The following is a 15,808-nucleotide window of genomic DNA, read 5'->3' as shown; positions in this document are numbered from 1 at the left end:
GGTTTGATTGTGTTACTTTTTAAGAAGGGGGAGAAGAGTCTTATTAAAAATTGGAGGCCTATAACTCTTCTTAATACTGATTACAAGATTTATGCAAAAGTCCTTGCGAACCGTCTGAAAAAGGTGATTTCAATGGTCATTGGGGAGGATCAATCCTGTGCTGTTCCTGGGAGGAAAATTACTGACTCGCTTTTAATGGTTAGAGATGTGATATGGGATTTTAAGGAGAGAGAACAGGAATTAGCATTAATTTCATTTGATTTTGAAAAGGCCTATGATAGAGTGTCGCATTGCTTTTTATTTGAAGTTTTAAAGAGAATTGGTTGCCCGGGTGATTTTATTAGCCGTATTAAGTGTTTGTATGATTCATCGTTTAGTAAGGTGTCTGTTAATGGGTTTTTATCTGGGAATATTAAGGTGTGTTGTGGGGTTAAACAGGGCTGCCCGCTATCTCCTATTTTATTTATATGTGCAATAGAGCCTCTTTTAAGTACTATTAGAAATGATAAAGTGGTGGATGGTGTGTTTTTACCGGGTAATAATAACGTGCCTGTGAAACTTGTTGCATATATGGATGATGTCACAATATTTGTGAGGAGTATGAAGAGTTTTAACAGAGTTTTAAGGACGGCAGAATGGTTTTGTGGGGCTTCAGGTTTTAAGGTTAACTTTGAAAAATCAGGGGTTTTATTAATTGGAGGTTTTAACATTGATGGGTGCTGTAGACTTGTAGTGGTTTCGGAGTTGAAAATTTTAGGGGTGTTTTTTTCATCCAATTGTGGAAATGTGAAGAATTGGGAGTCACTCTTGGAGCGTGTAAGGAAAAAGATTAGTCTGTGGAAATTAAGATGCCTATCGATGGAGGGGAAGATTTTAGTGATAAGACAAGTGCTTTTACCCTTGATTTTATATGTTGCCGTTGTTTTTATGCCTCCAAACTCTGTGATGAAGAAGATTATTAAGGAGTGTTTTAATTTTTTCTGGGGCGCAAAGATGGAAAGAGTTAGAAGAGAAGAGTTGTATAAAAAGAAGGAGGATGGAGGGAAAAATTTCCCAGATATTAGGAGATTCTTATTTTGTAAATATTTATCCTTGTGTTTTAATGTTCTGGTTGGGGGGAATTCAAATTTGAAGGCTATTATGACATATAATTGTGGTTTTTTTATTAGGAAATACAAATGGTGTGTGTTGGATCTGAAGAGACCCCATAGTTGGATACCATCAGAGCATTATTTAATTTTAGAAAGGATTATAAGAGAGTTTAATCTATCTAATGTTGGAAAAGATATTTTAATTAATCATAGGAAAATTTTAAGTTTTTTGGAGAATAACAGGTTGACGAGTACAATAGATCGTTTTTCATCCCAAGTATCGAAAGAAATATGGCTACGTGTTAATGTGCCCTTTGTGCTAAACGAGCAGAAAGATTTGTTATGGGGTATTGTTAAAAAGTGTCTTCCCACTAAGGACTTTAATCATAGGAGAGGGCTAGTGAGAAATGCTCAGTGTCCGAGATATGGATGTATAGAGGATGAGACATGTGTACATATCTTTTGGAATTGCGATTTTGCACAACAAGTATGGAGGAAGATTAGTACTTTGGTGGGTGTTTTAAGTGGCCTTAGGTCTTTTGATTTTAACCTAGTATTTTATGGAATTGGGATAAGAAATATTGATTTTAAAATTGTGTGGTTAATAATCTCTGTGACTAAAATGGCATTATGGAAAGGTAGGAATATTTTATTATTTAAGAGGACCGTATTATCTGTAAATGATTGTATCCAGCTTGGTCTTAGTTATTTATTTACATACTATTGGAAGGATAGGAAAGATCAAGGAGTAGAGGAAGCAGATCGAATATGGAGACAGAAAGAATGGAATAGGATTCTTAATTTGTAATATGTCGGTCTTAATGTTTTTTGCATATTCCTACTTACTTTTGTTTCACGATGATGATTTCTTGGTTTTTGGTCTTAATCCTATGAAATATGGAAGACATAAAACTTTTTAATTAGAAATCTGAGTGGAAAAAAAAATAAAAAAAGAAAAAAAAATCTGTTCTTATCAGTTTAATATCTGATACGTCCCCTATTTGGGGACCATATATTAAATGGATTTTTGGAACAGGGAGATGGAAGAAGAGCTTGCTCTGTCCACTCCACGCATTGACCCGTTATTGCAGTATCTCCGGGACCAGTGCACTCCTTCTCTGATCCAGTTTCTAAAAACAGATTGAATTGAAATCAGCGCGAGTTGTCTTTTAACCCTTTATGTGAATTGATTTCAGGGTCAAAGAAGCACTTTTCTCAGGCCAAGTGTAGCATTTTGTTTGATTTCTCCTGGCCAATTGCAACATTTTCTGCGCCTTGCCTGGCCTTGCTTTCACCTATGTCTGTCAAACATTGCATTGCATTCAATATGCAATCAATCAATCAATCAATCAATCAATCAATTTGTCTTTACTGGTTGCTGCAACAGGTGTGTTAAGATTTAGGCCTTTCTTACAGTGTTGCAAATATACTGTGTCGGCTACCAAACTAGGCCCCTGCTGTCTGTCAGCACTTGCTATTTAAATTGAAGTATCCAATGAGTAGTTCTGCCATACATACTGCATTTCTGACCGCAGGAATTCTTTTTTGAAACATTGTCTCCCTCTTGTGGACCACCGGCTTTTCAATGCGTTGTATTATATGCATTTTTAAAAGAAAAAAATAAGTAAAAATGGTGCCTGTGCTGATCTTGAATAGGCTTGTCTTGTCCATCTACACCTGTGTGTGTGAGCATTCTAATGCTTTTCACCAACCAGGTGCGCTGCCTGCAGTAGATAGAATCTTAGCACGGAACATTCATGTGCTGTCACAATGGGGCTGGCTGGAGGGTGTGGTCAAAGTAGGCGGAGTTATGCAGATTCAAAACGCGTCGTGCACAGCTTGAACAAACACTCACACACAGACAGACAGACAGACAGACACACACGCTCTCCGTCTCTCACACACAGACACACATACACAGCAGAACTGTCATTGACAGCAGAACTGTCATTGAGAAGGCCTCCAGAGTTTCTGAAAATGTCCTCCCTGCGGCAATCTTTTGCTCTGTCTCCACAATGGGTATTGGTGGTAGGCCTTGGTGCGGCCCACGGGGCACAGCGGCTTCAGTATCGCTTCTCGGCCTTTTGGCTAAGATCAAGTGTAGGTCTTGCCTTTAGGCTAAAGGTGTATGTAGTGGAAGTTCTGACTCTTGGCCTCTTGGAGATATCCATTGCTGCTATTGGGAGTCGGTTCAGAAGCTGCAGTACCTTTTTTCGCTGGTGGACGGTTTTTCTTCGTGGAGTGGTGGTCGGTTTGAAGGAGGATTGGAATCCAGGGACGTTTGGCGATCGAAGGAGTATTTTTCTTCAATTTTCCTTATTTCATCTGTGGAAAGAAGAAAAGAGTCGGAGATGGAGTTCAGGAGGAATACTGGAGGTAGGATGAGTGGGGGGTCCTCAAACCCCAATGACTATTTTTATGAGGAGTATCCACTCAAGGACACAATTCGGTTTGTGGTGTCTGCTGCATACAGACAAGAGAAGGATACTAATTTTATTTATGACAAACTTTGCAGTTTTTTGAAAATTGAGAGAGATGAGTACTTTTGTTTTCAAAGTTTTTTTTCACGGGGCTTTTATGATGTTACATTATTGAATAGTTCCCAGTGTGAGCGGGTTTTTTCTCTCTATGAAGAAAATAGAGAGAATACGCTATTTGAGGGAGTTAAAGTAATTCCCTCATTTCAATTTTCAATGAGACTTCTGACTATCCATATGTTCAGCCCTTTCATTTCTGAGCAGGAGGTCGAGAAATTTCTTTATAATTATTGTGAAAAAGTGATCGGGAAGGCGAAAGGAAGAACTGAGTTTGGGGTATGGAATGGTAAGCGGACTTATCTGGTATCTTTCAAAAAGGACTCACGGGAGGAGGGTGGTGTTGCCAGGCCCCCGCCTGTTGTTTTTATAAACCGTTGCCGTGGGTACTTATTTTTTTCGGGACAGCCTGCCTATTGTAGAGCATGTCGAAAGTATGGTCATACTGATGATGGGTGTAGAAAATGTTCACAATGTTCAGAATCTGATCATTTGAGGAAGGATTGCCCAAAAAACAAACAGAAGGTTGATGAAGATATGGATATAGCACCTGAGGGTCAGCGGCAGGAGGCTGATGAGGGTGTGGAAGAGACAAGAATGAATGTAGAAGAGGGAAAAGAAAAGGAGGAGGAGGAAAAGGAAAAGAAAAGAAAGGAGGAGAAGGAAAGAAAAGAGGAGGAGAGAAGGAAGAAGAAGGAAGAGAGGTATAAGAAGATGGAGGAGGAAGAAAAAAGGAAAAAGGAGGAGAGGAACCGATTAGAGTTATTAGAAGAAGAGGGGAAGAGAGAAGAAAAGAAGAGAGAAGAAAAGAAGAGAGAAGAAAAGAAGAGTGAAGAAAAGAAGAAAGAAGAAACGAAGAAAGAAGATCAGAAGAAGGATGTTTTGGAGGAAGAAGCAAAGGGGAGTGAGGAGAAGGAGAGTTGTCCCCCAGGAAGTGAAACAGCGAATGTGCATAGCGAGGCTAAATTAGATGATATGAAAATACAAGCAGGGGATGTTGTTGAGGGAAAAGATGGAACCTTACCTTTAGGTGAGCCTTTGACTTCTGGGTCTCTGTCCGCGGACCTGTCGGGTGTTGTCAACCCGATGGATTGCTCGGGGGGGACACTGAAAAGAAGAGTAGTGGAAGAAGGTGATGAAAATAGGATATGTGGAGGGAAAGTGATAGCCATTGAAAGAGAAGACAAAGTAGATGTAGCAAAAGACATTGAGGTCTCCGGTTCGTCATCGGATGAGCTGGTGATTGAAGCCTATACTACTTCAGATGAGGGCGAGGGGGACCGCCCTAAGATTAATACACGAAGATGATTCACTTTGCTTCCCTGAATGTTCAGGGGTTAAATAATGAACCTAAAAGAGCTGCTTTATATAACTTTTTAGAATTGGAAAATATGGACTTTATTTTTTTGCAGGAATGTAATTTGAGAAAGTCTGTTAATTATGATTTTCTTAAAGAGCATTGGAGTGGGAAGGCTATTTTTTCAGGAGGAAATGAACATAAGAGTGATGGTGTTGGTTTTTTGTGTAGTCAACAATGGGAGATTGTGGACTATGAGGAAATATACCCAGGGCGGATTTTAAAAGTGGTGGTTAAAAAATCAAACTTGACAATTAAGTGCTTTTGTGTATACGCTTATCCTGCTAAAAGTAGAAGGTGTGAACTATTTGAAATTTTACAGTTGTTTTTAACTGGGTCAGAACCGATTATTGTTAGTGGGGATTTTAATTGTCATATAAATAACAAAAAGGACAGTTCAGTTGCTTTTTTAAATGGGGTTTTATCTGCTTGCAATTTACAAGATGTCTGGGTTGCTTGTGGGAAAAACAAGGATGAAGAAGTAACATGGGCAAGTAATAGGGCCCGGTCTAGAATCGATTATTTTTTTGTATCTACCCATTTTAAATGTGACTCTTTTAAATCAGAATCAAGCTGCTTTTCAGATCATAAATTGATAAGATGTGTTGCTGGTTGTAAGGAATTAGAAAATAGGCAATCCACACATTGGAAATTAAACACTTCTCTTTTAGATGACAGAAGGGTAATTTTAGAGTTTCATACTTTTTATAAGAAGCTGAGTTTGAAAAAGAGGTGTTTTAAAGATTTTTTTAAGTGGTGGGATTTTTTTAAAAGAGAAACTAAACTTTTTTTTGTTAAGGTGGGTAGAAGGAAAGCCAGAGAGAAGAGAGAACAATATCGGTTATTAAATGCAAAATTACATTGTTTTTATACTTTTAGGAATAATGGGGATAATCTGGATGAAGAAATTGAGTGTGTGAAAAGTCAAATAGGGAAAATTTTACATGAGAAAGGTAAAGAGATAATCTTCAATGCTAGGGTGAGAACTTTGGAAGAAGATGAAAAATGTTCTAATTTTTTCTTTAAAAAGATAGTAGGGAAGAAAGATTTTATGGAGAATATAGAAGGTGAAGTTGAGTTGGAGGGGAAGATTAAGAAAGTGGAAGATTTTTATACGGACTTATTTTCTGAGAAAACAAGTAATGATTCTCTAAGGGATTATTTCTTGAATAATTTGAAGTGTTCTTTTTCCGAGGAGGGGAAGAAGTTTTTAAATGGTGTTTTTACGGTAAATGAGCTATGGGAAACAATTAAAAGTTGTGCGAACTCTAAAACCCCAGGTATGGACGGCTTGCCCATAGAATTTTATAAGTCTTTTTGGAGTATTTTAAAAGAAGATTTGTTCGAGTTGTTTTCTAAAGTGATGTCTTCTTGTTGTATTCCAGAGTCGTGGGCGGAGGGTTTGATTGTGTTACTTTTTAAGAAGGGGGAGAAGAGTCTTATTAAAAATTGGAGGCCTATAACTCTTCTTAATACTGATTACAAGATTTATGCAAAAGTCCTTGCGAACCGTCTGAAAAAGGTGATTTCAATGGTCATTGGGGAGGATCAATCCTGTGCTGTTCCTGGGAGGAAAATTACTGACTCGCTTTTAATGGTTAGAGATGTGATATGGGATTTTAAGGAGAGAGAACAGGAATTAGCATTAATTTCATTTGATTTTGAAAAGGCCTATGATAGAGTGTCGCATTGCTTTTTATTTGAAGTTTTAAAGAGAATTGGTTGCCCGGGTGATTTTATTAGCCGTATTAAGTGTTTGTATGATTCATCGTTTAGTAAGGTGTCTGTTAATGGGTTTTTATCTGGGAATATTAAGGTGTGTTGTGGGGTTAAACAGGGCTGCCCGCTATCTCCTATTTTATTTATATGTGCAATAGAGCCTCTTTTAAGTACTATTAGAAATGATAAAGTGGTGGATGGTGTGTTTTTACCGGGTAATAATAACGTGCCTGTGAAACTTGTTGCATATATGGATGATGTCACAATATTTGTGAGGAGTATGAAGAGTTTTAACAGAGTTTTAAGGACGGCAGAATGGTTTTGCGGGGCTTCAGGTTTTAAGGTTAACTTTGAAAAATCAGGGGTTTTATTAATTGGAGGTTTTAACATTGATGGGTGCTGTAGACTTGTAGTGGTTTCGGAGTTGAAAATTTTAGGGGTGTTTTTTTCATCCAATTGTGGAAATGTGAAGAATTGGGAGTCACTCTTGGAGCGTGTAAGGAAAAAGATTAGTCTGTGGAAATTAAGATGCCTATCGATGGAGGGGAAGATTTTAGTGATAAGACAAGTGCTTTTACCCTTGATTTTATATGTTGCCGTTGTTTTTATGCCTCCAAACTCTGTGATGAAGAAGATTATTAAGGAGTGTTTTAATTTTTTCTGGGGCGCAAAGATGGAAAGAGTTAGAAGAGAAGAGTTGTATAAAAAGAAGGAGGATGGAGGGAAAAATTTCCCAGATATTAGGAGATTCTTATTTTGTAAATATTTATCCTTGTGTTTTAATGTTCTGGTTGGGGGGAATTCAAATTTGAAGGCTATTATGACATATAATTGTGGTTTTTTTATTAGGAAATACAAATGGTGTGTGTTGGATCTGAAGAGACCCCATAGTTGGATACCATCAGAGCATTATTTAATTTTAGAAAGGATTATAAGAGAGTTTAATCTATCTAATGTTGGAAAAGATATTTTAATTAATCATAGGAAAATTTTAAGTTTTTTGGAGAATAACAGGTTGACGAGTACAATAGATCGTTTTTCATCCCAAGTATCGAAAGAAATATGGCTACGTGTTAATGTGCCCTTTGTGCTAAACGAGCAGAAAGATTTGTTATGGGGTATTGTTAAAAAGTGTCTTCCCACTAAGGACTTTAATCATAGGAGAGGGCTAGTGAGAAATGCTCAGTGTCCGAGATATGGATGTATAGAGGATGAGACATGTGTACATATCTTTTGGAACTGCGATTTTGCACAACAAGTATGGAGGAAGATTAGTACTTTGGTGGGTGTTTTAAGTGGCCTTAGGTCTTTTGATTTTAACCTAGTATTTTATGGAATTGGGATAAGAAATATTGATTTTAAAATTGTGTGGTTAATAATCTCTGTGACTAAAATGGCATTATGGAAAGGTAGGAATATTTTATTGTTTAAGAGGACCGTATTATCTGTAAATGATTGTATCCAGCTTGGTCTTAGTTATTTATTTACATACTATTGGAAGGATAGGAAAGATCAAGGAGTAGAGGAAGCAGATCGAATATGGAGACAGAAAGAATGGAATAGGATTCTTAATTTGTAATATGTCGGTCTTAATGTTTTTTGCATATTCCTACTTACTTTTGTTTCACGATGATGATTTCTTGGTTTTTGGTCTTAATCCTATGAAATATGGAAGACATAAAACTTTTTAATTAGAAATCTGAGTGGAAAAAAAAATAAAAAAAGAAAAAAAAATCTGTTCTTATCAGTTTAATATCTGATACGTCCCCTATTTGGGGACCATATATTAAATGGATTTTTGGAACAGGGAGATGGAAGAAGAGCTTGCTCTGTCCACTCCACGCATTGACCCGTTATTGCAGTATCTCCGGGACCAGTGCACTCCTTCTCTGATCCAGTTTCTAAAAACAGATTGAATTGAAATCAGCGCGAGTTGTCTTTTAACCCTTTATGTGAATTGATTTCAGGGTCAAAGAAGCACTTTTCTCAGGCCAAGTGTAGCATTTTGTTTGATTTCTCCTGGCCAATTGCAACATTTTCTGCGCCTTGCCTGGCCTTGCTTTCACCTATGTCTGTCAAACATTGCATTGCATTCAATATGCAATCAATCAATCAATCAATCAATCAATTTGTCTTTACTGGTTGCTGCAACAGGTGTGTTAAGATTTAGGCCTTTCTTACAGTGTTGCAAATATACTGTGTCGGCTACCAAACTAGGCCCCTGCTGTCTGTCAGCACTTGCTATTTAAATTGAAGTATCCAATGAGTAGTTCTGCCATACATACTGCATTTCTGACCGCAGGAATTCTTTTTTGAAACATTGTCTCCCTCTTGTGGACCACCGGCTTTTCAATGCGTTGTATTATATGCATTTTTAAAAGAAAAAAATAAGTAAAAATGGTGCCTGTGCTGATCTTGAATAGGCTTGTCTTGTCCATCTACACCTGTGTGTGTGAGCATTCTAATGCTTTTCACCAACCAGGTGCGCTGCCTGCAGTAGATAGAATCTTAGCACGGAACATTCATGTGCTGTCACAATGGGGCTGGCTGGAGGGTGTGGTCAAAGTAGGCGGAGTTATGCAGATTCAAAACGCGTCGTGCACAGCTTGAACAAACACTCACACACAGACAGACAGACAGACAGACAGACACACACACTCTCCGTCTCTCACACACAGACACACATACACAGCAGAACTGTCATTGACAGCAGAACTGTCATTGAGAAGGCCTCCAGAGTTTCTGAAAATGTCCTCCCTGCGGCAATCTTTTGCTCTGTCTCCACAATGGGTATTGGTGGTAGGCCTTGGTGCGGCCCACGGGGCACAGCGGCTTCAGTATCGCTTCTCGGCCTCATGGCTAAGATCTAGTTGGGGGAGCCTGACTGGGTCTTTGCTGGGAGGTTTCTCTGGGGTCCTCCTTTGTGGGGACCCTGAGTAAAACGATTGGCGATTGTTCGGAGTGCGGCGGACCAGTGCTATAATGGCGGGACGTGGCATGAAGGATACTATACGGTTCCAAGTGAAGCCGGATTTCCTGAAGGAGGTATCAATGAAAGTTTTCGTGGAGGAGATTCTCTTTAAGGTGTTGAAACTCACCGTGGAAGATGTGGATGTGCTTCAAGACTTTCCAAATCAAGGTACTTATGACTTGACTCTTTATGGCTATAATGCATGTGTGAATGCGGTGGATCGGTGGATAAGAAGTACTAACCCTTTCTTGGAGAAGATCAGAGTGTTGGCTTTGTTTAAAGATATAAGAAGAATGTTGGTGGTGCACATGTACAACCCAAGGGTTAAAGATGAAGTCATAACAGCCTATTTAAGTCGTTTTTGTGAGCAAATTCATGGTGGCGAGAGACTTAAAAACTCTTGGGGGATGAGAAATGGCAAACGGAGGTTTTTTGTTGTTTTTAAGCAAGAAGAAGGAAGTTTGCACGGTTTCAAGTGCCCCCCTGCCACTTTTTCTATTGGTGGAGAGAGAGGGTTTTGCTATTTTGAAGGACAATTGCAGTATTGCCGCAATTGCTGGCAATATGGACATGTGAAGGAGGAATGTGGTAAGGGCAAAGTCTGCAGGATCTGTGGCAGGCCTGAACACCCTGACGCCAAATGTACTGTTAGCAGGGTATGTGACTTATGCGGTGTGGCCGGACATATGGCGAGGAACTGCCGCACCAAAGATGGCCGCCGGCTTTTTTCACAGGTGGTGAGAGCGGATGAAGGGAGAAGAAAGGCGGTGACTGAAGAGGAGTCTTGTGTTACACAGCAGCAGACGGTTATGATTGCCGGTGAAACATCAGCTGATGTTGGTAAAGAGGGAGACTTCCTGCAAGTGATACAGAAAGGGGTAGTGGATGGAGCTACAGTGGCGCTCCCCATCGACTCTGAGTGGGGGGATGTAGACCAAATGGATACTGTTCCAGCAATGGAGCAGGTACAGAGTTCCCCAGGGGAGTCACCAGGTGGGATGGAGGAGGTTGGGTCTGTTGTTTTGCCTCAGCAAGTAAGTAATCTGGAAGATATGATAAATACTGTGGTTGAGGAGTTGGAGGCTGAGGTGGTGAGCCCTATAAGCAGGTGTTCAGATGATGATGATTTAACACCGGCTCAGAGGCAGGTGACAAGCTCATATATGGAGGCAGTGCCGGGGGGCTCGGACTCTAAGCGGTTATGTTTGGAGACTGAGAACCGTTATAGTGTACTGTCTGGGGAGGGCGAGTTGGAGTTTTCAGGGAGCGCTGGGGAGGATGGATCCCAGGGTTCGCCTGCAATAGAATTTTTGGAGAGTGATCGGGTGGATAGTTTTATCAAGGTTAGTGGATATAAGTAGTAGTCTTCAAAATGGTCATGATGGATAGGAGAATTGTGTTGTTTTTTTTCCTTTTTATCATGAGTTTAACTGTTGCTTCTATTAATGTTAGGAGTATTTGCTCAGAGATTAGAAGAGCTACTGTTTTTGATTATTTGCAAGGAATCCATGCGGATATTTTTTGTCTTCAGGAGTGTGCACTGAAGAGCACACCCCATGAGAGTGAATGGAGCCATGGTAAGTGTTTTTGGTCCCCTGCGTGCAGTAATAAGAATGAAGGCGTTGGGATTTTATTAAAAAATAGCAGTATTAATGTGTATGATTTTAAGGTTATTGTTCCTGGGCGTTTTATTATCTTAGAATTTGAGTTTTTAGGGAAGAGGAGTCGAATTTTTAATGTGTATGCTCCAGTGGAGAAACAAGCCCGTGTAAGTTTTATGGAGAACTTAAAATTATATATGCCAGGGCGTATTTTTACAATAATAGCGGGTGATTTTAATTGCATACGCAATGTTTTGGATCGTGAAAGTGGGGGGGAGGTTAAATTGGATGCCACTTCTAATGTTTTAAATAATATTATACAAGATGTGCGCTACCAGGATGCAGGGTTGTTGGTGGACGCTAAAGATAAATTTACATATGTGGCTGAGAGTGGTCTTTGTAAGTCTAGAATTGATTTTATATTAGTATCTGAAGGGGTTAAAATTAGCAGATGCCGTCACTTGGCAAATGTGTTTTCTGACCATAGAATGGTGTGCGCTGAAGTATGTGTCTCAGAATCTATTGCCTTTGGCAGGGGAATGTGGAAATTGAACACCGTTTTGTTGCAAGAAGAATCTGTGTTGCAGGAATTTAAGACTCTTTTTAACTCCTGTGTGAACAAGCAGGAGGATTTTAGTAATGTAGCAATATGGTGGGATTGGGTTAAAGAAAGGATAGCATGTTTTTTTAGGAGGGTGGGGTGTCAGAGGGCTATGCAAAAGAGGGAAAGAGATGCATTATTGGTAAAAAGGCTGGAGACTTTGAATAAATTCAGAAGTGTGGGAGTAGATGTTGAGACGGATCTGAATAATGTTAAGATGGAAATTAAGAAGGGATTGGAGGAACGTGGGAAAAAGATTTTGTATCAGTCTAAAGTGCTGCATTTAGAGGAAAATGAACAATGCTCAAGGTACTTTTTTAAGAAAAATTTTAATGCAAAAGGGATTTTTACTTCAGTCCTGGCTTCTGACGGGGAGAAATTTGGGGAGGATATGGTTAGTGAAATCAGTAGATTTTATGGGGATTTGTTTGGAGCAGATGGAGCTGCCACGGATAAGGAAATCAAAGAGTATGTTGATGTTTTAAAAAATAATATTCCTGAGGAGGAGGTGGGGTTTTTGGAAATGGATGTTACGGAGGAGGAGGTGAAGCGGGTGGTGGATAGTATGGCCAGGGGAAAGACCCCTGGTTGTGACGGACTTCCAGTGGAATTTTATTCTTTATATTGGCCAATTTTAAAGGAACATTTTATGAAAGTGATGGGTTATATTTTTAATACTGGGGTTTTGTCTGATTCTATGAGGAAAGGGGTGGTTACTCTGATTTATAAAAAAGGAGATAGGAGGGAGGTTAAGAACTGGAGGCCTATCACACTATTAAACTGCGATTACAAGATTTTTTCCAGGATTTTGGCTAGCAGAATTAACAAAGTGATTCATTATATGGTGGGTGAATATCAGACTTGTGCGGTCCCAGGACGAAGAATGACGGATAACTTATTGCTTTTACGTGATATGATATTTTATGCAAAGTCTGCAAATTTTCCCTTGCTTTTAGAATCTATCGATTTAGAAAAAGCATTTGATAAGGTGTCTCATCGTTTTATGTTTATGGTATTAGCTAAAATGGGAATACCTGAAAATTTTTTAGGGCTTATAAAATGTTTGTACACTAACGTTAGCAGTCAGATAATTGTTAATGGTAATATAAGTTCCTCAATTGCAGTAAGGTCGGGGGTAAGGCAGGGGTGCCCTTTGTCACCCATTTTATTTATATGTGTCATGGAACCTTTTTTATTGAGTTTGCAAAAAGATAAACATGTGGGTGGGTGTTTTATTCCGGGGAGTGGTGGTCAAAGGGTTAAGTCCCTGGGCTATATGGACGATGTGGTTTTAATTGGAGGGTCTCAGGCTGATTTAAATAGAGCAAACTTACATTTGAGGATCTTTTGTGCAGTGGCGGGTATGTCTGTCAATTGGGGCAAATGTCAATTGTGCAATTTTGGGAAGAAAGTTCCGGTTAAAGTGGATGGAGTTATACAGAGGGAACATATTGAAGTGTTGGGAACAGTTTTTGAGGAAGATTTAAAAGGAAAACAGAATTTTGAAAACTTGGAAAGTAAAATTGAGTAGAAGCTCTCTTTTTGGAAGCTACGTAACTTATCTTTAAAAGGTAAGGTGTTAATAATTAAGTCTGTGTTGTTACCTTTATTTTTATATTTTTGTACTATTTTTCCGCCTGGGAAAATGTGGCTCAAAAGAATGACAAGGAAAATTTTTGTTTTTTTTTGGGCATCAAAGATGGAAAGGATTAGGAGAGTAGTAGTAATGAGCAGACATGAGTTGGGGGGCTATGACTTTCCAAATTTGGAGTTTTTTTTGAGCTTGCACTATTTATTGTTAACGTTTAGAGCATTTAAAGGGGGTGGAAGGGTAGCGGATTTAATGTTTTATCTGGCAGGTGGAATGATGGCTAAATGGGAATGGTGCACTTTAACTTTAAATCGACCTAGATCTCATGTGATACCATCTTTTTACGTTGTAGTCAAGTTGTTCTATGAATCAAGAGGCTTTAATAGTTTGGGACTACCTGACAAAAAGAAAATGGTAAAGCACTTTAGGCAGGGGGAAGTGCAATGTGAGGTTCCGTTTCTGAATACAGCTCAATCGGCTACTATATGGAAGCTGTTTAAAATCCCAGGGGTAACAGGAAGACAATTGGACATTGTATGGTTGGCTATACACGGAGCTTTGCCAACAAAGGCCTTTTTACAGAGAAGAGGGATGAAGATTGCTGAGGGGTGCCCAAGGGAGGGATGCAAAGGGATTGAAGATTTACCTCATTTATTTTGGTCTTGCGGGTATATGTGTCAGGTTTTAAAAATATTAAGAGGTTTTATGATGAAATTGTTGGGGTTTAATGAACTGACTTATGAGGTTATTCTTACCGGGCAGGATTTTGACAGACAACAAAATGCAAGAGTGGTGTGGGTTTTCCTAACAATTTTAAAGGAAGTAATATGGGATGTGCGGAATCTATTAGTTTTTAAAAAAACTGATGTATTGCCAAATGATGCTGTCAAACTTCTTTTATCTAGGCTTTTTATTGTGTATTTATATGACAAGAAGAGACTAGGTGAGGATAAAGCGGAGCAGGTATGGCACTTCTCTGTATGGAATGTTTTAGTATGAAATGTATATGATGGTATAATAGGTGTACTGTATATGCATATATGTATGCAAATAAAGGTACATGCCCAGATGATGAAGTTTACTCTAGAAATAACTTTTATACAAGTGATAAGACAAGCTGATCTTATAGAGTAAATTGACTGATGGGAAAAAAAAAAAAAAAAAAAATCTGTTCTTATCAGTTTAATATCTGATACGTCCCCTATTTGGGGACCATATATTAAATGGATTTTTGGAACAGGGAGATGGAAGAAGAGCTTGCTCTGTCCACTCCACGCATTGACCCGTTATTGCAGTATCTCCGGGACCAGTGCACTCCTTCTCTGATCCAGTTTCTAAAAACAGATTGAATTGAAATCAGCGCAAGTTGTCTTTTAACCCTTTATGTGAATTGATTTCAGGGTCAAAGAAGCACTTTTCTCAGGCCAAGTGTAGCATTTTGTTTGATTTCTCCTGGCCAATTGCAACATTTTCTGCGCCTTGCCTGGCCTTGCTTTCACCTATGTCTGTCAAACATTGCATTGCATTCAATATGCAATCAATCAATCAATCAATCAATCAATTTGTCTTTACTGGTTGCTGCAACAGGTGTGTTAAGATATAGGCCTCTATTAGGCCTTTCTTACAGTGTTGCAAATATACTGTGTCGGCTACCAAACTAGGCCCCTGCTGTCTGTCAGCCCTTGCTATTTAAATTGAAGTATCCAATGAGTAGTTCTGCCATACATACTGCATTTCTGACCGCAGGAATTCTTTTTTGAAACATTGTCTCCCTCTTGTGGACCACCGGCTTTTCAATGCGTTGTATTCTATGCATTTTTAAAAGAAAAAAATAAGTAAAAATGGTGCCTGTGCTGATCTTGAATAGGCTTGTCTTGTCCATCTACACCTGTGTGTGTGAGCATTCTAATGCTTTTCACCAACCAGGTGCGCTGCCTGCAGTAGATAGAATCTTAGCACTGAACATTCATGTGCTGTCACAATGGGGCTGGCTGGAGGGTGTGGTCAAAGTAGGCGGAGTTATGCAGATTCAAAACGCGTCGTGCACAGCTTGAACAAACACACACAGACAGACAGACAGACACACACACTCTCTGTCTGTCTCTCACACACAGACACACATACACAGCAGAACTGTCATTGACAGCAGAACTGTCATTGAGAAGGCCTCCAGAGTTTCTGAAAATGTCCTCCCTGCGGCAATCTTTTGCTCTGTCTCCACAATGGGTATTGGTGGTAGGCCTTGGTGCGGCCCACGGGGCACAGCGGGTTCAGGATCGCTTCTCGGCCTCATGGCTTAGATCAAGGTGAATAACCCTGGTCTGGGCTGCGGGGTTTTCTTGG

General features: G+C 39.3%; 1 non-coding gene and 2 pseudogenes across 1 annotated transcript; all 3 read left to right on the top strand.

The window, feature by feature from the left end:
- Positions 1–1,999: 1,999 nt before the first annotated feature.
- On the top strand, positions 2,000–2,207 carry LOC143771306 (U2 spliceosomal RNA; annotated as a pseudogene).
- Positions 2,208–8,380: 6,173 nt separating this feature from the next.
- LOC143771305 (U2 spliceosomal RNA) lies at positions 8,381–8,588 on the top strand (annotated as a pseudogene).
- Positions 8,589–14,585: 5,997 nt separating this feature from the next.
- LOC143770668 (U2 spliceosomal RNA) lies at positions 14,586–14,785 on the top strand. Its single transcript, XR_013214692.1, has one exon. It is a non-coding gene; the product is annotated as a U2 spliceosomal RNA (small nuclear RNA).
- The last annotated feature ends 1,023 nt before the right edge of the window (positions 14,786–15,808 follow it).

This window comes from Ranitomeya variabilis, chromosome 4 (assembly GCF_051348905.1).
Source record: "Ranitomeya variabilis isolate aRanVar5 chromosome 4, aRanVar5.hap1, whole genome shotgun sequence".
NCBI classification, from domain to species: Eukaryota; Metazoa; Chordata; class Amphibia; order Anura; family Dendrobatidae; genus Ranitomeya; species Ranitomeya variabilis.
Note: the sequence above shows the minus strand (reverse complement) of the source record. Positions and strands in the feature narration are given on the sequence as shown.